Source organism: Pseudorasbora parva, chromosome 8, assembly GCF_024679245.1.
Source record: "Pseudorasbora parva isolate DD20220531a chromosome 8, ASM2467924v1, whole genome shotgun sequence".
In the NCBI taxonomy this organism is placed as follows: Eukaryota; Metazoa; Chordata; class Actinopteri; order Cypriniformes; family Gobionidae; genus Pseudorasbora; species Pseudorasbora parva.
The window spans coordinates 35759854-35781947 of NC_090179.1; the positions used below are offsets into that span (position 1 = coordinate 35759854).

The following is a 22094-nucleotide window of genomic DNA, read 5'->3' on the forward strand; positions in this document are numbered from 1 at the left end:
GGATCGACATCTCGACCCCAGCACGTGGAGAAAATGGAAAACTAGCCAAATGTATCACCCTTTTGACCCAACCCTACATAGATAGCGGGATATCATGGAAGCTAGCAGGTCAGACCCTTCCATGTTATGGTCGTTTTCTTGCACTGCATTTTATATAGAAATGTCAATTCAATTTGATGCATATATGAACATATGTGAAGTTCTGCATCTACATGATACAAGCCAGTGACTCAAATACCTCTATGACGGTTATCGGGTATGATTCCAAGCCTTTTGTCTTGATTGACATTATTTAATTGAATACGTTGAAAACAAGAATCCTCAAAAACTTTCTGTTGCCTGCGGGAAACACTGTGCAGCATATAGAAAACAAAACACCAACATTTACGACTCTGGTGGGACTCGAACCCACAACCTTTGAATGGCCTCATTTCACAATCTAGAAGTCCAATGTGCTATCCATTGCGCCACAGAGCCTGTCTGATTGCATGTATTGGCCACGTGATGGTTTTTCTTCTGGGCATTTGAACGTCCAGCAGTGTGAAGCTTTTTAAACTTTGTGGTCAGAAAAGACAGGTCCTCGAGCCTCTGCACAATTGAAACATGATTCAAAATGCTGATGCCCTCTGTCCAAGAAAGATTCCAGTGAGCAAAGGTATCAGAGGACAGGCACCGCTGGGATTCGAACTCAGGATCTCCTGTTTACGAGACAGGCGCTTTGACCAGCTAAGCCACGGCGCCTGGCTGCCACTGTGCATTAGCTTTGGACACTGTCCTCCGACAACAGCTGAGGGATGGTATGAAAATGGAAAAATCTGCAAAGAAAACCTCGGTTTCACCGTTTTTGGTCAATTCTGGGAAAATCACATGCTCGCTAAGGTGCACAGACTTGAGCCACATGAGTTTCGCCAAAGGCACCGCTGGGATTCGAACCCAGGATCTCCTGTTTACTAGACAGGCGCTTTAACCAACTAAGCCACGGCGCCAAGCCCTGTGTGAGGAACTTGGAAGGGCGACCCAGGAAACCATTGGCAAAGACCATTTAGGCTACGGAAAGGAAAACAAAGTATGGCACTTCTCTGTTGTGGTGGCCGGTCCCTGTGTGTAAGTGCCAAGAAGTTTCCATAAGCAAATGTGGTAGTAAACCACAGAGAACAATTTGAATGGCCTCATACCCGTTAGGATCGACATCTCGACCCCAGCACGTGGAGAAAATGGAAAACTAGCCAAATGTATCACCCTTTTGACCCAACCCTACATAGATAGAGGGATATCATGGAAGCTAGCAGGTCAGACCCTTCCATGTTATGGTCGTTTTCTTGCACTGCATTTTATATAGAAATGTCAATTCAATTTGATGCATATATAAACATATGTGAAGTTCTGCATCTACATGATACAAGCCAGTGACTCAAATACCTCTATGACGGTTCTCGGGTATGATTCCAAGCCTTTTGACTTGATTGTCATTATTTATTTGAATACGTTGAAAACAAGAGTCCTCAAAAACTTTCTGTTGCCTGCGGGAAACACTGTGCAGTATATAGAAAACAAAACACCAACATTTACGACTCTGGTGGGACTTGATCCCACAACCTTTGAATGGCCTCATTTCACAATCTAGAAGTCCAATGCGCTATCCATTGCGCCACAGAGCCTGTCTGATTGTATGTATTGGCCACGTGATGGTTTTTCTTCTGGGCATTTGAACGTCCAGCAGTGTGAAGCTTTTTAAACTTTGTGGGCAGAAAAGACAGGTCCTCGAGGCTCTGCACAATTGAAACATGATTCAAAATGCTGATGCCCTCTGTCCAAGAAAGATTCCAGTGAGCAAAGGTATCAGAGGACAGGCACCGCTGGGAATCGAACCCAGGATCTTCTGTTTACGAGACAGGCGCTTTGACCAGCTAAGCCACGGAGCCTGGCTGCCACTGCGCATTAGCTTTGGACACTGTCCTCCGACAACAGCTGAGGGATGGTATGAAAATGGAAAAATCTGCAAAGAAAACCTCGGTTTAACAGTTTCGGTCAATTCTGGGAATCACATGCTCGCTAAGGTGCACAGACTTGAGCCACATGAGTTTTGCCAAAGGCACCACTGGGATTCGAACCCAGGATCTCCTGTTTACTAGACAGGCACTTTAACCAACTAAGCCACGGCGCCAAGCCCTGTGTGAGGAACCTGGAAGGGCGACCCAGGAAACCTTTAGCAAAGACCATTTAGGCTACGGAAAGAAAAACAAAGTATGGCACTTCTCTGTTGTGGTGGCTGGTCCATGTGTGCAAGTGCCAAGAAGTTTCCGAAGGCAAATGTGGTAGTAAACCACAGAGAACAATTTGAATGGCCTTCAGTACCGGTAGCATCGACGTCTCTACCCCAGCACGTGGAGAAAATGGAAAACTATCCAAATGTATCACCCTTTTGACCCAACCCTACATAGATAGAGGGATATCATGGAAGCTAGCAGGTCAGACCCTTCCATGTTATGGTCGTTTTCTTACACTGCATTTTATATAGAAATGTCAATTCAATTTGATGCATATATGAACATATGTGAAGTTCTGCATCTACATGATACAAGCCAGTGACTCAAATACCTCTATGACGGTTCTCGGGTATGATTCCAAGCCTTTTGACTTGATTGACATTATTTATTTGAATACGTTGAAAACAAGAGCCCTCAAAAACTTTCTGTTGCCTGCGGGAAACACTGTGCAGTATATAGAAAACAAAACACCAACATTTACGACTCTGGTGGGACTCGAACCCACAACCTTTGAATGGCCTCATTTAACAATCTAGAAGTCCAATGCGCTATCCTCTGCCCCACAGAGCCTGTCTGATTGCATGTATTGGCCACGTGATGGTTTTTCTTCTGGGCATTTGAACGTCCAGCAGTGTGAAGCTTTTTAAACTCTGTGGGCAGGAAAGACAGGTCCTCGAGCCTCTGCACAATTGAAACATGATTCAAAATGCTGATGCCCTCTGTCCAAGAAAGATTCCAGTGAGCGAAGGTATCAGAGGACAGGCACCGCTGGGATTCGAACCCAGGATCTCCTGTTTACGAGACAGGCGCTTTGACCAGCTAAGCCACGGCGCCTGGCTGCCACTGCGCATTAGCTTTGGACACTGTCCTCCGACAACAGCTGAGGGATGATATGAAAATGGAAAAATCTGCAAAGAAAAACTCGGTTTCACCGTTTTTGGTAAATTCTGGGAAAATCACATGCTCGCTAAGGTGCACAGACTTGAGCCACATGAGTTTCGCCAAAGGCACCGCTGGGATTCGAACCCAGGATCTCCTGTTTACTAGACAGGCGCTTTAACCAACTAAGCCACGGCACCAAGCCCTGTGTGAGGAACCTGGAAGGGCGACCCAGGAAACCTTTAGCAAAGACCATTTAGGCTACGGAAAGAAAAACAAAGTATGGCACTTCTCTGTTGTGGTGGCCGGTCCTTTTGTGCAAGTGCCAAGAAGTTTCCGTAAGCAAATGTGGTAGTAAACCACAGAGAACAATTTGAATGGCCTCATACCCGTTAGCATCGACGTCTCTACCCCAGCACGTGGAGAAAATGGAAAACTATCCAAATGTATCACCCTTTTGACCCAACCCTCCATAGATAGAGGGATATCATGGAAGCTAGCAGGTCAGACCCTTCCATGTTATGGTCGTTTTCTTGCACTGCATTTTATATAGATATGTCAATTCAATTTGATGCATATATGAACATATGTGAAGTTCTGCATCTACATGATACAAGACAGTGACTCAAATACCTCTATGACGGTTATCGGGTATGATTCCAAGCCTTTTGTCTTGATTGACATTATTTAATTGAATACGTTGAAAACAAGAGTCCTCAAAAACTTTCTGTTGCCTGCGGGAAACATTGTGCAGTATATAGAAAACAAAACACCAACATTCTCGACTCTGGTGGGACTCAAAGCCACAACCTTTGAATGTCCTCATTTCACAATCTAGAAGTCCAACGCGCTATCCATTGCGCCACAGAGCCTGTCTGACTGCATGGCTGGGCCACGTGATGGTTTTTCTTCTGGGCATTTGAACGTCCAGCAGTGTGAAGCTTTTTAAACTCTGTGGGCAGGAAAGACAGGTCCTCGAGCCTCTGCACAATTCAAACATGATTCAAAATGCTGATGCCCAATGTCCAAGAAAGATTCCAGTGAGCAAAGGTATCAGAGGACAGGCACCGCTGGGATTCGAACCCAGGATCTCCTGTTTACGAGACAGGCGCTTTGACCAGCTAAACCAAGGCGCCTGGCTGCCACTGCGCATTAGCTTTGGACACTGTCCTCCGACAACAGCTGAGGGATGGTATGAAAATGGAAAAATCTGCAAAGAAAACCTCGGTTTCACCATTTTGTGTCAATTCTGGGAAAATCACATGCTCGCTAAGGTGCACAGACTTGAGCCACATGAGTTTCGCCAAAGGCACCGCTGGGATTCGAACCCAGGATCTCCTGTTTACTAGACAGGCGCTTTAACCAACCAAGCCACGGCGCCAAGCCCTGTGTGAGGAACCTGGAAGGGCGACCCAGGAAACCTTTGGCAAAGACCATTTAGGCTACGGAAAGGAAAACAAAGTATGGCACTTCTCTGTTGTGGTGGCCGGTCCCTGTGTGCAAGTGCCAAGAAGTTTCCGTAAGCAAATGTGGTAGTAAACCACAGAGAACAATTTGAATGGCCTCATACCCGTTAGCATCGACGTCTCTACCCCAGCACGTGGAGAAAATGGAAAACTATCCAAATGTGTCACCCTTTTGACCCAACCCTCCATAGATAGAGGGATATCATGGAAGCTAGCAGGTCAGACCCTTCCATGTTATGGTCGTTTTCTTGCACTGCATTTTATATAGAAATGTCAATTAAATTTGATGCATATATGAACATATGTGAAGTTCTGCATCTACATGATACAAGACAGTGACTCAAATACCTCTATAACGGTTCTCGGGTATGATTCCAAGCCTTTTGTCTTGATTGACATTATTTAATTGAATACGTTGAAAACAAGAGTCCTCAAAAACTTTCTGTTGCCTGCGGGAAACACTGTGCAGAATATAGAAAACAAAACACCAACATTTACGACTCTGGTGGGACTCAAACCCACAACCTTTGAATGGCTTCATTTCACAATCTAGAAGTCCAATGCGCTATCCATTGCGCCACAGAGCCAGTCTGATTGCATGTATTGGCCACGTGATGGTTTTTCTTCTGGGCATTTGAACGTCCAGCAGTGTGAAGCTTTTTAAACTTTGTGGTCAGAAAAGACAGGTCCTCGAGCCTCTGCACAATTGAAACATGATTCAAAATGCTGATGCCCTCTGTCCAAGAAAGATTCCAGTGAGCAAAGGTATCAGAGGACAGGCACCGCTGGGATTCGAACCCAGGATCTCCTGTTTACGAGACAGGCGCTTTGACCAGCTAAGCCACGGCGCCTGGCTGCCACTGTGCATTAGCTTTGGACACTGTCCTCCGACAACAGCTGAGGGATGGTATGAAAATGGAAAAATCTGCAAAGAAAACCTCGGTTTCACCGTTTTTGGTCAATTCTGGGAAAATCACATGCTCGCTAAGGTGCACAGACTTGAGCCACATGAGTTTCGACAAAGGCACCGCTGGGATTCGAACTCAGGATCTCCTGTTTACTAGACAGGCGCTTTAACCAACTAAGCCACGGCGCCAAGCCCTGTGTGAGGAACTTGGAAGGGCGACCCAGGAAACTTTTGGCAAAGACCATTTAGGCTACGGAAAGGAAAACAAAGTATGGCACTTCTCTGTTGTGGTGGCCGGTCCCTGTGTGCAAGTGCCAAGAAGTTTCCATAAGCAAATGTGGTAGTAAACCACAGAGAACAATTTGAATGGCCTCATACCCGTCAGGATCGACATCTCGACCCCAGCACGTGGAGAAAATGGAAAACTAGCCCAATGTATCACCCTTTTGACCCAACCCTACATAGATAGAGGGATATCATGGAAGCTAGCAGGTCAGACCCTTCCATGTTATGGTCGTTTTCTTGCACTGCATTTTATATAGAAATGTCAATTCAATTTGATGCATATATGAACATATGTGAAGTTCTGCATCTACATGATACAAGCCAGTGACTCAAATACCTCTATGACGGTTCTCGGGTATGATTCCAAGCCTTTTGACTTGATTGACATTATTTATTTGAATACGTTGAAAACAAGAGTCCTCAAAAACTTTCTGTTGCCTGCGGGAAACACTGTGCAGTATATAGAAAACAAAACACCAACATTTACGACTCTGGTGGGACTCGAACCCACAACCTTTGAATGGCCTCATTTCACAATCTAGAAGTCCAATGCGCTATCCATTGCGCCACAGAGCCTGTCTGATTGCATGTATTGGCCACGTGATGGTTTTTCTTCTGGGCATTTGAACGTCCAGCAGTGTGAAGCTTTTTAAACTCTGTGGGCAGGAAAGACAGGTCCTCGAGCCTCTGCACAATTGAAACATGATTCAAAATGCTGATGCCCTCTGTCCAAGAAAGATTCCAGTGAGCAAAGGTATCAGAGGACAGGCACCGCTGGGATTCAAACCCAGGATCTCCTGTTTACGAGACAGGCGCTTTGACCAGCTAAGCCACGGCGCCTGGCTGCCACTGCGCATTAGCTTTGGACACTGTCCTCCGACAACAGCTGAGGGATGGTATGAAAATGGAAAAATCTGCAAAGAAAACCTCGGTTTCACCGTTTTTGGTCAATTCTGGGAAAATCACATGCTCGCTAAGGTGCACAGACTTGAGCCACATGAGTTTCGACAAAGGCACCGCTGGGATTCGAACCCAGGATCTCCTGTTTACTAGACAGGCACTTTAACCAACTAAGCCACGGCGCCAAGCCCTGTGTGAGGAACCTGGAAGGGCGACCCAGGAAACCTTTAGCAAAGACCATTTAGGCTACGGAAAGAAAAACAAAGTATGGCACTTCTCTGTTGTGGTGGCTGGTCCATGTGTGCAAGTGCCAAGAAGTTTCCGAAGGCAAATGTGGTAGTAAACCACAGAGAACAATTTGAATGGCCTTCAGTACCGGTAGCATCGACGTCTCTACCCCAGCACGTGGAGAAAATGGAAAACTATCCAAATGTATCACCCTTTTGACCCAACCCTACATAGATAGAGGGATATCATGGAAGCTAGCAGGTCAGACCCTTCCATGTTATGGTCGTTTTCTTACACTGCATTTTATATAGAAATGTCAATTCAATTTGATGCATATATGAACATATGTGAAGTTCTGCATCTACATGATACAAGCCAGTGACTCAAATACCTCTATGACGGTTCTCGGGTATGATTCCAAGCCTTTTGACTTGATTGACATTATTTATTTGAATACGTTGAAAACAAGAGCCCTCAAAAACTTTCTGTTGCCTGCGGGAAACACTGTGCAGTATATAGAAAACAAAACACCAACATTTACGACTCTGGTGGGACTCGAACCCACAACCTTTGAATGGCCTCATTTAACAATCTAGAAGTCCAATGCGCTATCCTCTGCCCCACAGAGCCTGTCTGATTGCATGTATTGGCCACGTGATGGTTTTTTTTCTGGGCATTTGAACGTCCAGCAGTGTGAAGCTTTTTAAACTCTGTGGGCAGGAAAGACAGGTCCTCGAGCCTCTGCACAATTGAAACATGATTCAAAATGCTGATGCCCTCTGTCCAAGAAAGATTCCAGTGAGCGAAGGTATCAGAGGACAGGCACCGCTGGGATTCGAACCCAGGATCTCCTGTTTACGAGACAGGCGCTTTGACCAGCTAAGCCACGGCGCCTGGCTGCCACTGCGCATTAGCTTTGGACACTGTCCTCCGACAACAGCTGAGGGATGATATGAAAATGGAAAAATCTGCAAAGAAAAACTCGGTTTCACCGTTTTTGGTAAATTCTGGGAAAATCACATGCTCGCTAAGGTGCACAGACTTGAGCCACATGAGTTTCGCCAAAGGCACCGCTGGGATTCGAACCCAGGATCTCCTGTTTACTAGACAGGCGCTTTAACCAACTAAGCCACGGCACCAAGCCCTGTGTGAGGAACCTGGAAGGGCGACCCAGGAAACCTTTAGCAAAGACCATTTAGGCTACGGAAAGAAAAACAAAGTATGGCACTTCTCTGTTGTGGTGGCCGGTCCTTTTGTGCAAGTGCCAAGAAGTTTCCGTAAGCAAATGTGGTAGTAAACCACAGAGAACAATTTGAATGGCCTCATACCCGTTAGCATCGACGTCTCTACCCCAGCACGTGGAGAAAATGGAAAACTATCCAAATGTATCACCCTTTTGACCCAACCCTCCATAGATAGAGGGATATCATGGAAGCTAGCAGGTCAGACCCTTCCATGTTATGGTCGTTTTCTTGCACTGCATTTTATATAGATATGTCAATTCAATTTGATGCATATATGAACATATGTGAAGTTCTGCATCTACATGATACAAGACAGTGACTCAAATACCTCTATGACGGTTATCGGGTATGATTCCAAGCCTTTTGTCTTGATTGACATTATTTAATTGAATACGTTGAAAACAAGAGTCCTCAAAAACTTTCTGTTGCCTGCGGGAAACATTGTGCAGTATATAGAAAACAAAACACCAACATTCTCGACTCTGGTGGGACTCAAAGCCACAACCTTTGAATGTCCTCATTTCACAATCTAGAAGTCCAACGCGCTATCCATTGCGCCACAGAGCCTGTCTGACTGCATGGCTGGGCCACGTGATGGTTTTTCTTCTGGGCATTTGAACGTCCAGCAGTGTGAAGCTTTTTAAACTCTGTGGGCAGGAAAGACAGGTCCTCGAGCCTCTGCACAATTCAAACATGATTCAAAATGCTGATGCCCAATGTCCAAGAAAGATTCCAGTGAGCAAAGGTATCAGAGGACAGGCACCGCTGGGATTCGAACCCAGGATCTCCTGTTTACGAGACAGGCGCTTTGACCAGCTAAACCAAGGCGCCTGGCTGCCACTGCGCATTAGCTTTGGACACTGTCCTCCGACAACAGCTGAGGGATGGTATGAAAATGGAAAAATCTGCAAAGAAAACCTCGGTTTCACCATTTTGTGTCAATTCTGGGAAAATCACATGCTCGCTAAGGTGCACAGACTTGAGCCACATGAGTTTCGCCAAAGGCACCGCTGGGATTCGAACCCAGGATCTCCTGTTTACTAGACAGGCGCTTTAACCAACCAAGCCACGGCGCCAAGCCCTGTGTGAGGAACCTGGAAGGGCGACCCAGGAAACCTTTGGCAAAGACCATTTAGGCTACGGAAAGGAAAACAAAGTATGGCACTTCTCTGTTGTGGTGGCCGGTCCCTGTGTGCAAGTGCCAAGAAGTTTCCGTAAGCAAATGTGGTAGTAAACCACAGAGAACAATTTGAATGGCCTCATACCCGTTAGCATCGACGTCTCTACCCCAGCACGTGGAGAAAATGGAAAACTATCCAAATGTGTCACCCTTTTGACCCAACCCTCCATAGATAGAGGGATATCATGGAAGCTAGCAGGTCAGACCCTTCCATGTTATGGTCGTTTTCTTGCACTGCATTTTATATAGAAATGTCAATTAAATTTGATGCATATATGAACATATGTGAAGTTCTGCATCTACATGATACAAGACAGTGACTCAAATACCTCTATAACGGTTCTCGGGTATGATTCCAAGCCTTTTGTCTTGATTGACATTATTTAATTGAATACGTTGAAAACAAGAGTCCTCAAAAACTTTCTGTTGCCTGCGGGAAACACTGTGCAGAATATAGAAAACAAAACACCAACATTTACGACTCTGGTGGGACTCAAACCCACAACCTTTGAATGGCTTCATTTCACAATCTAGAAGTCCAATGCGCTATCCATTGCGCCACAGAGCCAGTCTGATTGCATGTATTGGCCACGTGATGGTTTTTCTTCTGGGCATTTGAACGTCCAGCAGTGTGAAGCTTTTTAAACTTTGTGGTCAGAAAAGACAGGTCCTCGAGCCTCTGCACAATTGAAACATGATTCAAAATGCTGATGCCCTCTGTCCAAGAAAGATTCCAGTGAGCAAAGGTATCAGAGGACAGGCACCGCTGGGATTCGAACCCAGGATCTCCTGTTTACGAGACAGGCGCTTTGACCAGCTAAGCCACGGCGCCTGGCTGCCACTGTGCATTAGCTTTGGACACTGTCCTCCGACAACAGCTGAGGGATGGTATGAAAATGGAAAAATCTGCAAAGAAAACCTCGGTTTCACCGTTTTTGGTCAATTCTGGGAAAATCACATGCTCGCTAAGGTGCACAGACTTGAGCCACATGAGTTTCGACAAAGGCACCGCTGGGATTCGAACTCAGGATCTCCTGTTTACTAGACAGGCGCTTTAACCAACTAAGCCACGGCGCCAAGCCCTGTGTGAGGAACTTGGAAGGGCGACCCAGGAAACTTTTGGCAAAGACCATTTAGGCTACGGAAAGGAAAACAAAGTATGGCACTTCTCTGTTGTGGTGGCCGGTCCCTGTGTGCAAGTGCCAAGAAGTTTCCATAAGCAAATGTGGTAGTAAACCACAGAGAACAATTTGAATGGCCTCATACCCGTCAGGATCGACATCTCGACCCCAGCACGTGGAGAAAATGGAAAACTAGCCCAATGTATCACCCTTTTGACCCAACCCTACATAGATAGAGGGATATCATGGAAGCTAGCAGGTCAGACCCTTCCATGTTATGGTCGTTTTCTTGCACTGCATTTTATATAGAAATGTCAATTCAATTTGATGCATATATGAACATATGTGAAGTTCTGCATCTACATGATACAAGCCAGTGACTCAAATACCTCTATGACGGTTCTCGGGTATGATTCCAAGCCTTTTGACTTGATTGACATTATTTATTTGAATACGTTGAAAACAAGAGTCCTCAAAAACTTTCTGTTGCCTGCGGGAAACACTGTGCAGTATATAGAAAACAAAACACCAACATTTACGACTCTGGTGGGACTCGAACCCACAACCTTTGAATGGCCTCATTTCACAATCTAGAAGTCCAATGCGCTATCCATTGCGCCACAGAGCCTGTCTGATTGCATGTATTGGCCACGTGATGGTTTTTCTTCTGGGCATTTGAACGTCCAGCAGTGTGAAGCTTTTTAAACTCTGTGGGCAGGAAAGACAGGTCCTCGAGCCTCTGCACAATTGAAACATGATTCAAAATGCTGATGCCCTCTGTCCAAGAAAGATTCCAGTGAGCAAAGGTATCAGAGGACAGGCACCGCTGGGATTCAAACCCAGGATCTCCTGTTTACGAGACAGGCGCTTTGACCAGCTAAGCCACGGCGCCTGGCTGCCACTGCGCATTAGCTTTGGACACTGTCCTCCGACAACAGCTGAGGGATGGTATGAAAATGGAAAAATCTGCAAAGAAAACCTCGGTTTCACCGTTTTTGGTCAATTCTGGGAAAATCACATGCTCGCTAAGGTGCACAGACTTGAGCCACATGAGTTTCGCCAAAGGCACCGCTGGGATTCGAACCCAGGATCTCCTGTTTACTAGACAGGCGCTTTAACCAACTAAGCCACTGCGCCAAGCCCTGTGTGAGAAACTTGGAAGGGCGACCCAGGAAACCTTTGGCAAAGACCATTTAGTCTACGGAAAGGAAAACAAAGTATGGCACTTCTCTGTTGTGGTGGCCGGTCCCTGTGTGCAAGTGCCAAGAAGTTTCCATAAGCAAATGTGGTAGTAAACCACAGAGAACAATTTGAATGGCCTCATACCCGTTAGGATCGACATCTCGACCCCAGCACGTGGAGAAAATGGAAAACTAGCCAAATGTATCACCCTTTTGACCCAACTCTACATAGATAGAGGGATATCATGGAAGCTAGCAGGTCAGACCCTTCCATGTTATGGTCGTTTTCTTGCACTGCATTTTATATAGAAATGTCAATTCAATTTGATGCATATATGAACATATGTGAAGTTCTGCATCTACATGATACAAGCCAGTGACTCAAATACCTCTATGACGGTTATCGGGTATGATTCCAAGCCTTTTGTCTTGATTGACATTATTTAATTGAATACGTTGATAACAAGAGTCCTCAAAAACTTTCTGTTGCCTGCGGGAAACATTGTGCAGTATATAGAAAACAAAACACCAACATTTACGACTCTGGTGGGACTCGAACCCACAACCTTTGAATGGCCTCATTTCACAATCTAGAAGTCCAATGTGCTATCCATTGCGCCACAGAGCCTGTCTGATTGCATGTATTGGCCACGTGATGGTTTTTCTTCTGGGCATTTGAACGTCCAGCAGTGTGAAGCTTTTTAAACTTTGTGGTCAGAAAAGACAGGTCCTTGAGCCTCTGCACAATTGAAACATGATTCAAAATGCTGATGCCCTCTGTCCAAGAAAGATTCCAGTGAGCAAAGGTATCAGAGGACAGGCACCGCTGGGATTCGAACTCAGGATCTCCTGTTTACGAGACAGGCGCTTTGACCAGCTAAGCCACGGCGCCTGGCTGCCACTGTGCATTAGCTTTGGACACTGTCCTCCGACAACAGCTGAGGGATGGTATGAAAATGGAAAAATCTGCAAAGAAAACCTCGGTTTCACCGTTTTTGGTCAATTCTGGGAAAATCACATGCTCGCTAAGGTGCACAGACTTTAGCCACATGAGTTTCGCCAAAGGCACCGCTGGGATTCGAACCCAGGATCTCCTGTTTACTAGACAGGCACTTTAACCAACTAAGCCACGGCGCCAAGCCCTGTGTGAGAAACTTGGAAGGGCGACCCAGGAAACCATTGGCAAAGACCATTTAGGCCAAGGAAAGGAAAACAAAGTATGGCACTTCTCTGTTGTGGTGGCCGGTCCCTGTGTGCAAGTGCCAAGAAGTTTCCATAAGCAAATGTGGTAGTAAACCACAGAGAACAATTTGAATGGCCTCATACCCGTTAGGATCGACATCTCGACCCCAGCACGTGGAGAAAATGGAAAACTAGCCAAATGTATCACCCTTTTGACCCAACCCTACATAGATAGAGGGATATCATGGAAGCTAGCAGGTCAGACCCTTCCATGTTATGGTCGTTTTCTTGCACTGCATTTTATATAGAAATGTCAATTCAATTTGATGCATATATAAACATATGTGAAGTTCTGCATCTACATGATACAAGCCAGTGACTCAAATACCTCTATGACGGTTCTCGGGTATGATTCCAAGCCTTTTGACTTGATTGTCATTATTTATTTGAATACGTTGAAAACAAGAGTCCTCAAAAACTTTCTGTTGCCTGCGGGAAACACTGTGCAGTATATAGAAAACAAAACACCAACATTTACGACTCTGGTGGGACTCGATCCCACAACCTTTGAATGGCCTCATTTCACAATCTAGAAGTCCAATGCGCTATCCATTGCGCCACAGAGCCTGTCTGATTGCATGTATTGGCCACGTGATGGTTTTTCTTCTGGGCATTTGAACGTCCAGCAGTGTGAAGCTTTTTAAACTTTGTGGGCAGAAAAGACAGGTCCTCGAGGCTCTGCACAATTGAAACATGATTCAAAATGCTGATGCCCTCTGTCCAAGAAAGATTCCAGTGAGCAAAGGTATCAGAGGACAGGCACCGCTGGGAATCGAACCCAGGATCTTCTGTTTACGAGACAGGCGCTTTGACCAGCTAAGCCACGGAGCCTGGCTGCCACTGCGCATTAGCTTTGGACACTGTCCTCCGACAACAGCTGAGGGATGGTATGAAAATGGAAAAATCTGCAAAGAAAACCTTGGTTTAACAGTTTTGGTCAATTCTGGGAATCACATGCTCGCTAAGGTGCACAGACTTGAGCCACATGAGTTTTGCCAAAGGCACCACTGGGATTCGAACCCAGGATCTCCTGTTTACTAGACAGGCACTTTAACCAACTAAGCCACGGCGCCAAGCCCTGTGTGAGGAACCTGGAAGGGCGACCCAGGAAACCTTTAGCAAAGACCATTTAGGCTACGGAAAGAAAAACAAAGTATGGCACTTCTCTGTTGTGGTGGCTGGTCCATGTGTGCAAGTGCCAAGAAGTTTCCGAAGGCAAATGTGGTAGTAAACCACAGAGAACAATTTGAATGGCCTCATAACCGGTAGCATCGACGTCTCTACCCCAGCACGTGGAGAAAATGGAAAACTATCCAAATGTATCACCCTTTTGACCCAACCCTACATAGATAGAGGGATATCATGGAAGCTAGCAGGTCAGACCCTTCCATGTTATGGTCGTTTTCTTACACTGCATTTTATATAGAAATGTCAATTCAATTTGATGCATATATGAACATATGTGAAGTTCTGCATCTACATGATACAAGCCAGTGACTCAAATACCTCTATGACGGTTCTCGGGTATGATTCCAAGCCTTTTGACTTGATTGTCATTATTTATTTGAATACGTTGAAAACAAGAGTCCTCAAAAACATTCTGTTGCCTGCGGGAAACACTGTGCAGTATATAGAAAACAAAACACCAACATTTACGACTCTGGTGGGACTCGATCCCACAACCTTTGAATGGCCTCATTTCACAATCTAGAAGTCCAATGCGCTATCCATTGCGCCACAGAGCCTGTCTGATTGCATGTATTGGCCACGTGATGGTTTTTCTTCTGGGCATTTGAACGTCCAGCAGTGTGAAGCTTTTTAAACTTTGTGGGCAGAAAAGACAGGTCCTCGAGGCTCTGCACAATTGAAACATGATTCAAAATGCTGATGCCCTCTGTCCAAGAAAGATTCCAGTGAGCAAAGGTATCAGAGGACAGGCACCGCTGGGAATCGAACCCAGGATCTTCTGTTTACGAGACAGGCGCTTTGACCAGCTAAACCACGGAGCCTGGCTGCCACTGCGCATTAGCTTTGGACACTGTCCTCCGACAACAGCTGAGGGATGGTATGAAAATGGAAAAATCTGCAAAGAAAACCTCGGTTTAACAGTTTTGGTCAATTCTGGGAATCACATGCTCGCTAAGGTGCACAGACTTGAGCCACATGAGTTTTGCCAAAGGCACCACTGGGATTCGAACCCAGGATCTCCTGTTTACTAGACAGGCACTTTAACCAACTAAGCCACGGCGCCAAGCCCTGTGTGAGGAACCTGGAAGGGCGACCCAGGAAACCTTTAGCAAAGACCATTTAGGCTACGGAAAGAAAAACAAAGTATGGCACTTCTCTGTTGTGGTGGCTGGTCCATGTGTGCAAGTGCCAAGAAGTTTCCGAAGGCAAATGTGGTAGTAAACCACAGAGAACAATTTGAATGGCCTTCAGTACCGGTAGCATCGACGTCTCTACCCCAGCACGTGGAGAAAATGGAAAACTATCCAAATGTATCACCCTTTTGACCCAACCCTACATAGATAGAGGGATATCATGGAAGCTAGCAGGTCAGACCCTTCCATGTTATGGTCGTTTTCTTACACTGCATTTTATATAGAAATGTCAATTCAATTTGATGCATATATGAACATATGTGAAGTTCTGCATCTACATGATACAAGCCAGTGACTCAAATACCTCTATGACGGTTCTCGGGTATGATTCCAAGCCTTTTGACTTGATTGACATTATTTATTTGAATACGTTGAAAACAAGAGCCCTCAAAAACTTTCTGTTGCCTGCGGGAAACACTGTGCAGTATATAGAAAACAAAACACCAACATTTACGACTCTGGTGGGACTCGAACCCACAACCTTTGAATGGCCTCATTTCACAATCTAGAAGTCCAATGCGCTATCCATTGCCCCACAGAGCCTGTCTGATTGCATGTATTGGCCACGTGATGGTTTTTCTTCTGGGCATTTGAACGTCCAGCAGTGTGAAGCTTTTTAAACTCTGTGGGCAGGAAAGACAGGTCCTCGAGCCTCTGCACAATTGAAACATGATTCAAAATGCTGATGCCCTCTGTCCAAGAAAGATTCCAGTGAGCAAAGGTATCAGAGGACAGGCACCGCTGGGATTCGAACCCAGGATCTCCTGTTTACGAGACAGGCGCTTTGACCAGCTAAGCCACGGCGCCTGGCTGCCACTGCGCATTAGCTTTGGACACTGTCCTCCGACAACAGCTGAGGGATGATATGAAAATGGAAAAATCTGCAAAGAAAAACTCGGTTTCACCGTTTTTGGTAAATTCTGGGAAAATCACATGCTCGCTAAGGTGCACAGACTTGAGCCACATGAGTTTCGCCAAAGGCACCGCTGGGATTCGAACCCAGGATCTCCTATTTACTAGACAGGCGCTTTAACCAACTAAGCCACGGCACCAAGCCCTGTGTGAGGAACCTGGAAGGGCGACCCAGGAAACCTTTAGCAAAGACCATTTAGGCTACGGAAAGAAAAACAAAGTATGGCACTTCTCTGTTGTGGTGGCCGGTCCTTTTGTGCAAGTGCCAAGAAGTTTCCGTAAGCAAATGTGGTAGTAAACCACAGAGAACAATTTGAATGGCCTCATACCCGTTAGCATCGACGTCTCTACCCCAGCACGTGGAGAAAATGGAAAACTATCCAAATGTATCACCCTTTTGACCCAACCCTCCATAGATAGAGGGATATCATGGAAGCTAGCAGGTCAGACCCTTCCATGTTATGGTCGTTTTCTTGCACTGCATTTTATATAGATATGTCAATTCAATTTGATGCATATATGAACATATGTGAAGTTCTGCATCTACATGATACAAGACAGTGACTCAAATACCTCTATGACGGTTATCGGGTATGATTCCAAGCCTTTTGTCTTGATTGACATTATTTAATTGAATACGTTGAAAACAAGAGTCCTCAAAAACTTTCTGTTGCCTGCGGGAAACATTGTGCAGTATATAGAAAACAAAACACCAACATTCTCGACTCTGGTGGGACTCAAACCCACAACCTTTGAATGGCCTCATTTCACAATCTAGAAGTCCAACGCGCTATCCATTGCGCCACAGAGCCTGTCTGACTGCATGGCTGGGCCACGTGATGGTTTTTCTTCTGGGCATTTGAACGTCCAGCAGTGTGAAGCTTTTTAAACTCTGTGGGCAGGAAAGACAGGTCCTCGAGCCTCTGCACAATTCAAACATGATTCAAAATGCTGATGCCCAATGTCCAAGAAAGATTCCAGTGAGCAAAGGTATCAGAGGACAGGCACCGCTGGGATTCGAACCCAGGATCTCCTGTTTACGAGACAGGCGCTTTGACCAGCTAAACCAAGGCGCCTGGCTGCCACTGCGCATTAGCTTTGGACACTGTCCTCCGACAACAGCTGAGGGATGGTATGAAAATGGAAAAATCTGCAAAGAAAACCTCGGTTTCACCGTTTTTGGTCAATTCTGTGAAAATCACATGCTCGCTAAGGTGCACAGACTTGAGCCACATGAGTTTCGCCAAAGGCACCGCTGGGATTCGAACCCAGGATCTCCTGTCTACTAGACAGGCGCTTTAACCAACTAAGCCACGGCGCCAAGCCCTGTGTGAGGAACCTGGGAGGGTGACCTAGGAAACCTTTAGCAACGACTATTTAGGCTGCGGAAAGAAAAACAAAGTATGGCACTTCTCTGTTGTGGTGGCCGGTCCTTGTGTGCAAGTGCCAAGAAGTTTCCGTAAGAAAATGTGGTAGTAAACCACAGAGAACAATTTGAATGGCCTCATACCCGTTAGCATCGACGTCTCTACCCCAGCACGTGGAGAAAATGGAAAACTAGCCAAATGTATCACCCTTTTGACCCAACCCTACATAGATAGAGGGATATCATGGAAGCTAGCAGGTCTGACCCTTCCATGTTATGGTCGTTTTCTTGCACTGCATTTTATATAGAAATGTCAATTCAATTTGATGCATATATGAACATATGTGAAGTTCTGCATCTACATGATACAAGCCAGTGACTCAAATACCTCTATGACGGTTCTCGGGTATGACATTATTCATTTGAATACGTTGAAAACAAGAGTCCTCAAAAACTTTCTGTTGCCTGCGGGAAACACTGTGCAGTATATAGAAAACAAAACACCAACATTTACGACTCTGGTGGGACTCGAACCCACAACCTTTGAATGGCCTCATTTCACAATCTAGAAGTCCAATGCGCTATCCATTGCGCTACAGAGCCTGGCTGGTTGCATGTATTGGCCACGTGATGGTTTTTCTTCTGGGCATTTGAACGTCCAGCAGTGTGAAGCTTTTTAAACTTTGTGGGCAGAAAAGACAGGTCCTCGAGCCTCTGCACAATTGAAACATGATTCAAAAAGCTGATGCCCTCTGTCCAAGAAAGATTCCAGTGAGCAAAGGTATCAGTGGAGAGGCACCGCTGGGATTCGAACCCAGGATCTCCTGTTTACGAGACAGGCGCTTTGACCAGCTAAGCCACGGCGCCTGGCTGACACTGCGCTTGAGCTTTGGACACTGTCCTCCGACAACAGCTGAGGGATGGTATGAAAATGGAAAAATCTGCAAAGAAAACCTCGGTTTCACCGTTTTTGGTCAATTCTGGGAAAATCACATGCTCGCTAAGGTGCACAGACTTTAGCCACATGAGTTTCGCCAAAGGCACCGCTGGGATTCGAACCCAGGATCTCCTGTTTACTAGACAGGCGCTTTAACCAACTAAGCCACGGCGCCAAGCCCTGTGTGAGGAACCTGGAAGGGTGACCTAGGAAACCTTTAGCAACGGCCATTTAGGCTACGGAAAGAAAAACAAAGTATGGAACTTCTCTGTTGTGGTGGCCGGTCCTTGTGTGCAAGTGCCAAGAAGTTTCCGTAAGCAAATGTGGTAGTAAACCACAGAGAACAATTTGAATGGCCTCATACCCGTTAGCATCGACGTCTCTACCCCAGCACGTGGAGAAAATGGAAAACTAGCCAAATGTATCACCCTTTTGACCCAACCCTACATAGATAGAGGGATATCATGGAAGCTAGCAGGTCAGACCCTTCCATGTTATGGTCGTTTTCTTGCACTGCATTTTATATAGAAATGTCAATTCAATTTGATGCATATATGAACATATGTGAAGTTCTGCATCTACATGATACAAGACAGTGACTCAAATACCTCTATGACGGTTATCGGGTATGATTCCAAGCCTTTTGTCTTGATTGACATTATTTAATTGAATACGTTGAAAACAAGAGTCCTCAAAAACTTTCTGTTGCCTGCGGGAAACACTGTGCAGTATATAGAAAACAAAACACCAACATTCTCGACTCTGGTGGGACTCGAACCCACAACCTTTGAATGGCCTCATTTCACAATCTAGAAGTCCAATGCGCTATCCATTGCGCCACAGAGCCTGGCTGGTTGCATGTATTGGCCACGTGATGGTTTTTCTTCTGGGCATTTGAACGTCCAGCAGTGTGAAGCTTTTTAAACTTTGTGGGCAGAAAAGACAGGTCCTCGAGCCTCTGCACAATTGAAACATGATTCAAAATGCTGATGCCCTCTGTCCAAGAAAGATTCCAGTGAGCAAAGGTATCAGAGGACAGGCACCGCTGGGATTCGAACCCAGGATCTCCTGTTTACGAGACAGGCGCTTTGACCAGCTAAGCCACAGCGCCTGGCTGCCACTGCGCATTAGCTTTGGACACTGTCCTCCGACAACAGCTGAGGGATGGTATGAAAATGGAAAAATCTGCAAAGAAAACCTCGGTTTCACCGTTTTTGGTCAATTCTGGGAAAATCACATGCTCGCTAAGGTGCACAGACTTGAGCCACATGAGTTTCACCAAAGGCACCGCTGGGATTCGAACCCAGGATCTCCAGTTTACTAGACAGGCGCTTTAACCAACTAAGCCACGGCGCCAAGCCCTGTGTGATGAACCTGGAAGGGCGACCCAAGAAACCTTTAGCAAAGACCATTTAGGCTACGGAAAGAAAAACAAAGTATGGCACTTCTCTGTTGTGGTGGCCGGTCCATGTGTGCAAGTGCCAAGAAGTTTCCGAAAGCAAATGTGGTAGTAAACCACAGAGAACAATTTGAATGGCCTCATACCCGTTAGCATCGACGTCTCTACCCCAGCACGTGGAGAAAATGGAAAACTATCCAAATGTATCACCCTTTTGACCCAACCCTACATAGATAGAGGGATATCATGGAAGCTAGCAGGTCAGACCCTTCCATGTTATGGTCGTTTTCTTGCACTGCATTTTATATAGAAATGTCAATTCAATTTGATGCATATATGAACATATGTGAAGTTCTGCATCTACATGATACAAGCCAGTGACTCAAATACCTCTATGACGGTTCTCGGGTATGATTCCAAGCCTTTTGACTTGATTGGCATTATTTATTTGAATACGTTGAAAACAAGAGTCCTCAAAAACGTTCTGTTGCCTGCGGGAAACACTGTGCAGTATATAGAAAACAAAACACCAACATTAACGACTCTGGTGGGACTCGAACCCACAACCTTTGAATGGCCTCATTTCACAATCTAGAAGTCCAATGCGCTATCCATTGCGCCACAGAAAATGGCTGATTGCATGTATTGGCCACGTGATGTTTTTTCTTCTGGGCATTTGAACATCCAGCAGTGTGAAGCTTTTTAAACTTTGTGGGCAGAAAAGACAGGTCCTCGATCCTCTGCACAATTGAAACATGATTCAAAATGCTGATGCCCTCTGTCCAAGAAAGATTCCAGTGAGCAAAGGTATCAGTGGAGAGGCACCGCTGGGATTCGAACCCAGGATCTCCTGTTTACGAGACAGGCGCTTTGACCAGCTAAGCCACGGCGCCTGGCTGCCACTGCGCTTGAGCTTTGGACACTGTCCTCCGACAACAGCTGAGGGATGGTATGAAAATGGAAAAATCTGCAAAGAAAATCTCGGTTTCACCGTTTTTGGTCAATTCTGGGAAAATCACATGCTCGCTAAGGTGCACAGACTTGAGCCACATGAGTTTCGCCAAAGGCACCGCTGGGATTCGAACCCAGGATCTCCTGTTTACTAGACAGGCGCTTTAACCAACTAAGCCACGGCGCCAAGCCCTGTGTGAGGAAACTGGAAGGGCGACCCATGAAACCTTTAGCAAAGACCATTTAGGCTACGGAAAGAAAAACAAAGTATGGCACTTCTCTGTTGTGGTGGCCGGTCCATGTGTGCAAGTGCCAAGAAGTTTCCGAAAGCAAATGTGGTAGTAAACCACAGAGAACAATTTGAATGGCCTCATACCCGTTAGCATCGACGTCTCTACCCCAGCACGTGGAGAAAATGGAAAACTATCCAAATGTATCACCCTTTTGACCCAACCCTACATAGATAGAGGGATATCATGGAAGCTAGCAGGTCAGACCCTTCCATGTTATGGTCGTTTTCTTGCACTGCATTTTATATAGAAATGTCAATTCAATTTGATGCATATATGAACATATATGAAGTTCTGCATCTACATGATACAAGCCAGTGACTCAAATACCTCTATGACGGTTCTCGGGTATGTTTCCAAGCCTTTTGACTTGATTGACATTATTTATTTGAATACGTTGAAAACAAGAGTCCTCAAAAACTTTCTGTTGCCTGCGGGAAACACTGTGCAGTATATAGAAAAAAAAACACCAACATTTACGACTCTGGTGGGACTCGAACCCACAACCTTTGAATGGCATCATTTCACAATCTAGAAGTCCAACGCGCTATCCATTGCGCCACAGAGCCTGTCTGGCTTCCTGTCTGGGCCACGTGATGTTTTTTCTTCTGGGCATTTGAACGTCCAGCAGTGTGAAGCTTTTTAAACTTTGTGGGCAGAAAAGACAGGTCCTCGAGCCTCTGCACAATTGAAACATGATTCAAAATGCTGATGCCCTCTGTCCAAGAAAGATTCCAGTGAGAAAAGGTATCAGTGGAGAGGCACCGCTGGGATTCGAACCCAGGATCTCCTGTTTACGAGACAGGCGCTTTGACCAGCTAAGCCACGGCGCCTGGCTGCCACTGCGCTTGAGCTTTGGACACTGTCCTCCGACAACAGCTGAGGGATGGTATGAAAATGGAAAAATCTGCAAAGAAAACCTCGGTTTCACCGTTTTTGGTCAATTCTGGGAAAATGA

General features: G+C 45.7%; 55 non-coding genes across 55 annotated transcripts; all 55 read right to left on the reverse strand.

The window, feature by feature from the left end:
• Positions 1-387: 387 nt before the first annotated feature.
• trnar-ucu (transfer RNA arginine (anticodon UCU)) lies at positions 388-477 on the reverse strand. The gene is given in 2 exon segments: positions 388-423; positions 441-477. It is a non-coding gene; the product is annotated as a tRNA-Arg (tRNA).
• Positions 478-667: 190 nt separating this feature from the next.
• Positions 668-741, reverse strand: trnat-cgu (transfer RNA threonine (anticodon CGU)). The gene has a single exon. It is a non-coding gene; the product is annotated as a tRNA-Thr (tRNA).
• A 171-nt stretch (positions 742-912) lies between these two features.
• Positions 913-986, reverse strand: trnat-agu (transfer RNA threonine (anticodon AGU)). Its single transcript has one exon. It is a non-coding gene; the product is annotated as a tRNA-Thr (tRNA).
• Positions 987-1568: 582 nt separating this feature from the next.
• On the reverse strand, positions 1569-1658 carry trnar-ucu (transfer RNA arginine (anticodon UCU)). The gene is given in 2 exon segments: positions 1569-1604; positions 1622-1658. It is a non-coding gene; the product is annotated as a tRNA-Arg (tRNA).
• A 190-nt stretch (positions 1659-1848) lies between these two features.
• trnat-cgu (transfer RNA threonine (anticodon CGU)) lies at positions 1849-1922 on the reverse strand. Its single transcript has one exon. It is a non-coding gene; the product is annotated as a tRNA-Thr (tRNA).
• A 168-nt stretch (positions 1923-2090) lies between these two features.
• On the reverse strand, positions 2091-2164 carry trnat-agu (transfer RNA threonine (anticodon AGU)). Its single transcript has one exon. It is a non-coding gene; the product is annotated as a tRNA-Thr (tRNA).
• A 583-nt stretch (positions 2165-2747) lies between these two features.
• trnar-ucu (transfer RNA arginine (anticodon UCU)) lies at positions 2748-2837 on the reverse strand. The gene is given in 2 exon segments: positions 2748-2783; positions 2801-2837. It is a non-coding gene; the product is annotated as a tRNA-Arg (tRNA).
• Positions 2838-3027: 190 nt separating this feature from the next.
• trnat-cgu (transfer RNA threonine (anticodon CGU)) lies at positions 3028-3101 on the reverse strand. Its single transcript has one exon. It is a non-coding gene; the product is annotated as a tRNA-Thr (tRNA).
• A 171-nt stretch (positions 3102-3272) lies between these two features.
• trnat-agu (transfer RNA threonine (anticodon AGU)) lies at positions 3273-3346 on the reverse strand. The gene has a single exon. It is a non-coding gene; the product is annotated as a tRNA-Thr (tRNA).
• A 582-nt stretch (positions 3347-3928) lies between these two features.
• trnar-ucu (transfer RNA arginine (anticodon UCU)) lies at positions 3929-4018 on the reverse strand. The gene is given in 2 exon segments: positions 3929-3964; positions 3982-4018. It is a non-coding gene; the product is annotated as a tRNA-Arg (tRNA).
• A 190-nt stretch (positions 4019-4208) lies between these two features.
• Positions 4209-4282, reverse strand: trnat-cgu (transfer RNA threonine (anticodon CGU)). Its single transcript has one exon. It is a non-coding gene; the product is annotated as a tRNA-Thr (tRNA).
• Positions 4283-4453: 171 nt separating this feature from the next.
• trnat-agu (transfer RNA threonine (anticodon AGU)) lies at positions 4454-4527 on the reverse strand. Its single transcript has one exon. It is a non-coding gene; the product is annotated as a tRNA-Thr (tRNA).
• A 582-nt stretch (positions 4528-5109) lies between these two features.
• On the reverse strand, positions 5110-5199 carry trnar-ucu (transfer RNA arginine (anticodon UCU)). Its single transcript is given in 2 exon segments — positions 5110-5145; positions 5163-5199. It is a non-coding gene; the product is annotated as a tRNA-Arg (tRNA).
• A 190-nt stretch (positions 5200-5389) lies between these two features.
• On the reverse strand, positions 5390-5463 carry trnat-cgu (transfer RNA threonine (anticodon CGU)). Its single transcript has one exon. It is a non-coding gene; the product is annotated as a tRNA-Thr (tRNA).
• Positions 5464-5634: 171 nt separating this feature from the next.
• On the reverse strand, positions 5635-5708 carry trnat-agu (transfer RNA threonine (anticodon AGU)). The gene has a single exon. It is a non-coding gene; the product is annotated as a tRNA-Thr (tRNA).
• Positions 5709-6290: 582 nt separating this feature from the next.
• On the reverse strand, positions 6291-6380 carry trnar-ucu (transfer RNA arginine (anticodon UCU)). The gene is given in 2 exon segments: positions 6291-6326; positions 6344-6380. It is a non-coding gene; the product is annotated as a tRNA-Arg (tRNA).
• Positions 6381-6570: 190 nt separating this feature from the next.
• On the reverse strand, positions 6571-6644 carry trnat-cgu (transfer RNA threonine (anticodon CGU)). Its single transcript has one exon. It is a non-coding gene; the product is annotated as a tRNA-Thr (tRNA).
• A 171-nt stretch (positions 6645-6815) lies between these two features.
• Positions 6816-6889, reverse strand: trnat-agu (transfer RNA threonine (anticodon AGU)). The gene has a single exon. It is a non-coding gene; the product is annotated as a tRNA-Thr (tRNA).
• Positions 6890-7472: 583 nt separating this feature from the next.
• Positions 7473-7562, reverse strand: trnar-ucu (transfer RNA arginine (anticodon UCU)). The gene is given in 2 exon segments: positions 7473-7508; positions 7526-7562. It is a non-coding gene; the product is annotated as a tRNA-Arg (tRNA).
• Positions 7563-7752: 190 nt separating this feature from the next.
• On the reverse strand, positions 7753-7826 carry trnat-cgu (transfer RNA threonine (anticodon CGU)). Its single transcript has one exon. It is a non-coding gene; the product is annotated as a tRNA-Thr (tRNA).
• Positions 7827-7997: 171 nt separating this feature from the next.
• trnat-agu (transfer RNA threonine (anticodon AGU)) lies at positions 7998-8071 on the reverse strand. The gene has a single exon. It is a non-coding gene; the product is annotated as a tRNA-Thr (tRNA).
• Positions 8072-8653: 582 nt separating this feature from the next.
• On the reverse strand, positions 8654-8743 carry trnar-ucu (transfer RNA arginine (anticodon UCU)). The gene is given in 2 exon segments: positions 8654-8689; positions 8707-8743. It is a non-coding gene; the product is annotated as a tRNA-Arg (tRNA).
• Positions 8744-8933: 190 nt separating this feature from the next.
• Positions 8934-9007, reverse strand: trnat-cgu (transfer RNA threonine (anticodon CGU)). Its single transcript has one exon. It is a non-coding gene; the product is annotated as a tRNA-Thr (tRNA).
• A 171-nt stretch (positions 9008-9178) lies between these two features.
• On the reverse strand, positions 9179-9252 carry trnat-agu (transfer RNA threonine (anticodon AGU)). Its single transcript has one exon. It is a non-coding gene; the product is annotated as a tRNA-Thr (tRNA).
• A 582-nt stretch (positions 9253-9834) lies between these two features.
• On the reverse strand, positions 9835-9924 carry trnar-ucu (transfer RNA arginine (anticodon UCU)). The gene is given in 2 exon segments: positions 9835-9870; positions 9888-9924. It is a non-coding gene; the product is annotated as a tRNA-Arg (tRNA).
• A 190-nt stretch (positions 9925-10114) lies between these two features.
• trnat-cgu (transfer RNA threonine (anticodon CGU)) lies at positions 10115-10188 on the reverse strand. Its single transcript has one exon. It is a non-coding gene; the product is annotated as a tRNA-Thr (tRNA).
• Positions 10189-10359: 171 nt separating this feature from the next.
• On the reverse strand, positions 10360-10433 carry trnat-agu (transfer RNA threonine (anticodon AGU)). The gene has a single exon. It is a non-coding gene; the product is annotated as a tRNA-Thr (tRNA).
• A 582-nt stretch (positions 10434-11015) lies between these two features.
• Positions 11016-11105, reverse strand: trnar-ucu (transfer RNA arginine (anticodon UCU)). The gene is given in 2 exon segments: positions 11016-11051; positions 11069-11105. It is a non-coding gene; the product is annotated as a tRNA-Arg (tRNA).
• Positions 11106-11295: 190 nt separating this feature from the next.
• On the reverse strand, positions 11296-11369 carry trnat-cgu (transfer RNA threonine (anticodon CGU)). The gene has a single exon. It is a non-coding gene; the product is annotated as a tRNA-Thr (tRNA).
• A 171-nt stretch (positions 11370-11540) lies between these two features.
• trnat-agu (transfer RNA threonine (anticodon AGU)) lies at positions 11541-11614 on the reverse strand. The gene has a single exon. It is a non-coding gene; the product is annotated as a tRNA-Thr (tRNA).
• A 582-nt stretch (positions 11615-12196) lies between these two features.
• trnar-ucu (transfer RNA arginine (anticodon UCU)) lies at positions 12197-12286 on the reverse strand. Its single transcript is given in 2 exon segments — positions 12197-12232; positions 12250-12286. It is a non-coding gene; the product is annotated as a tRNA-Arg (tRNA).
• A 190-nt stretch (positions 12287-12476) lies between these two features.
• trnat-cgu (transfer RNA threonine (anticodon CGU)) lies at positions 12477-12550 on the reverse strand. The gene has a single exon. It is a non-coding gene; the product is annotated as a tRNA-Thr (tRNA).
• A 171-nt stretch (positions 12551-12721) lies between these two features.
• On the reverse strand, positions 12722-12795 carry trnat-agu (transfer RNA threonine (anticodon AGU)). Its single transcript has one exon. It is a non-coding gene; the product is annotated as a tRNA-Thr (tRNA).
• Positions 12796-13377: 582 nt separating this feature from the next.
• trnar-ucu (transfer RNA arginine (anticodon UCU)) lies at positions 13378-13467 on the reverse strand. Its single transcript is given in 2 exon segments — positions 13378-13413; positions 13431-13467. It is a non-coding gene; the product is annotated as a tRNA-Arg (tRNA).
• Positions 13468-13657: 190 nt separating this feature from the next.
• Positions 13658-13731, reverse strand: trnat-cgu (transfer RNA threonine (anticodon CGU)). The gene has a single exon. It is a non-coding gene; the product is annotated as a tRNA-Thr (tRNA).
• Positions 13732-13899: 168 nt separating this feature from the next.
• On the reverse strand, positions 13900-13973 carry trnat-agu (transfer RNA threonine (anticodon AGU)). Its single transcript has one exon. It is a non-coding gene; the product is annotated as a tRNA-Thr (tRNA).
• Positions 13974-14555: 582 nt separating this feature from the next.
• On the reverse strand, positions 14556-14645 carry trnar-ucu (transfer RNA arginine (anticodon UCU)). Its single transcript is given in 2 exon segments — positions 14556-14591; positions 14609-14645. It is a non-coding gene; the product is annotated as a tRNA-Arg (tRNA).
• Positions 14646-14835: 190 nt separating this feature from the next.
• Positions 14836-14909, reverse strand: trnat-cgu (transfer RNA threonine (anticodon CGU)). Its single transcript has one exon. It is a non-coding gene; the product is annotated as a tRNA-Thr (tRNA).
• A 168-nt stretch (positions 14910-15077) lies between these two features.
• trnat-agu (transfer RNA threonine (anticodon AGU)) lies at positions 15078-15151 on the reverse strand. Its single transcript has one exon. It is a non-coding gene; the product is annotated as a tRNA-Thr (tRNA).
• A 583-nt stretch (positions 15152-15734) lies between these two features.
• On the reverse strand, positions 15735-15824 carry trnar-ucu (transfer RNA arginine (anticodon UCU)). Its single transcript is given in 2 exon segments — positions 15735-15770; positions 15788-15824. It is a non-coding gene; the product is annotated as a tRNA-Arg (tRNA).
• A 190-nt stretch (positions 15825-16014) lies between these two features.
• Positions 16015-16088, reverse strand: trnat-cgu (transfer RNA threonine (anticodon CGU)). The gene has a single exon. It is a non-coding gene; the product is annotated as a tRNA-Thr (tRNA).
• A 171-nt stretch (positions 16089-16259) lies between these two features.
• Positions 16260-16333, reverse strand: trnat-agu (transfer RNA threonine (anticodon AGU)). Its single transcript has one exon. It is a non-coding gene; the product is annotated as a tRNA-Thr (tRNA).
• A 582-nt stretch (positions 16334-16915) lies between these two features.
• trnar-ucu (transfer RNA arginine (anticodon UCU)) lies at positions 16916-17005 on the reverse strand. Its single transcript is given in 2 exon segments — positions 16916-16951; positions 16969-17005. It is a non-coding gene; the product is annotated as a tRNA-Arg (tRNA).
• Positions 17006-17195: 190 nt separating this feature from the next.
• On the reverse strand, positions 17196-17269 carry trnat-cgu (transfer RNA threonine (anticodon CGU)). The gene has a single exon. It is a non-coding gene; the product is annotated as a tRNA-Thr (tRNA).
• Positions 17270-17440: 171 nt separating this feature from the next.
• On the reverse strand, positions 17441-17514 carry trnat-agu (transfer RNA threonine (anticodon AGU)). The gene has a single exon. It is a non-coding gene; the product is annotated as a tRNA-Thr (tRNA).
• Positions 17515-18072: 558 nt separating this feature from the next.
• trnar-ucu (transfer RNA arginine (anticodon UCU)) lies at positions 18073-18162 on the reverse strand. The gene is given in 2 exon segments: positions 18073-18108; positions 18126-18162. It is a non-coding gene; the product is annotated as a tRNA-Arg (tRNA).
• Positions 18163-18352: 190 nt separating this feature from the next.
• trnat-cgu (transfer RNA threonine (anticodon CGU)) lies at positions 18353-18426 on the reverse strand. The gene has a single exon. It is a non-coding gene; the product is annotated as a tRNA-Thr (tRNA).
• A 171-nt stretch (positions 18427-18597) lies between these two features.
• On the reverse strand, positions 18598-18671 carry trnat-agu (transfer RNA threonine (anticodon AGU)). Its single transcript has one exon. It is a non-coding gene; the product is annotated as a tRNA-Thr (tRNA).
• A 582-nt stretch (positions 18672-19253) lies between these two features.
• On the reverse strand, positions 19254-19343 carry trnar-ucu (transfer RNA arginine (anticodon UCU)). Its single transcript is given in 2 exon segments — positions 19254-19289; positions 19307-19343. It is a non-coding gene; the product is annotated as a tRNA-Arg (tRNA).
• A 190-nt stretch (positions 19344-19533) lies between these two features.
• Positions 19534-19607, reverse strand: trnat-cgu (transfer RNA threonine (anticodon CGU)). Its single transcript has one exon. It is a non-coding gene; the product is annotated as a tRNA-Thr (tRNA).
• Positions 19608-19778: 171 nt separating this feature from the next.
• trnat-agu (transfer RNA threonine (anticodon AGU)) lies at positions 19779-19852 on the reverse strand. Its single transcript has one exon. It is a non-coding gene; the product is annotated as a tRNA-Thr (tRNA).
• Positions 19853-20714: 862 nt separating this feature from the next.
• On the reverse strand, positions 20715-20788 carry trnat-cgu (transfer RNA threonine (anticodon CGU)). Its single transcript has one exon. It is a non-coding gene; the product is annotated as a tRNA-Thr (tRNA).
• A 171-nt stretch (positions 20789-20959) lies between these two features.
• trnat-agu (transfer RNA threonine (anticodon AGU)) lies at positions 20960-21033 on the reverse strand. The gene has a single exon. It is a non-coding gene; the product is annotated as a tRNA-Thr (tRNA).
• Positions 21034-21615: 582 nt separating this feature from the next.
• On the reverse strand, positions 21616-21705 carry trnar-ucu (transfer RNA arginine (anticodon UCU)). Its single transcript is given in 2 exon segments — positions 21616-21651; positions 21669-21705. It is a non-coding gene; the product is annotated as a tRNA-Arg (tRNA).
• A 190-nt stretch (positions 21706-21895) lies between these two features.
• On the reverse strand, positions 21896-21969 carry trnat-cgu (transfer RNA threonine (anticodon CGU)). The gene has a single exon. It is a non-coding gene; the product is annotated as a tRNA-Thr (tRNA).
• Positions 21970-22094: the final 125 nt, after the last annotated feature.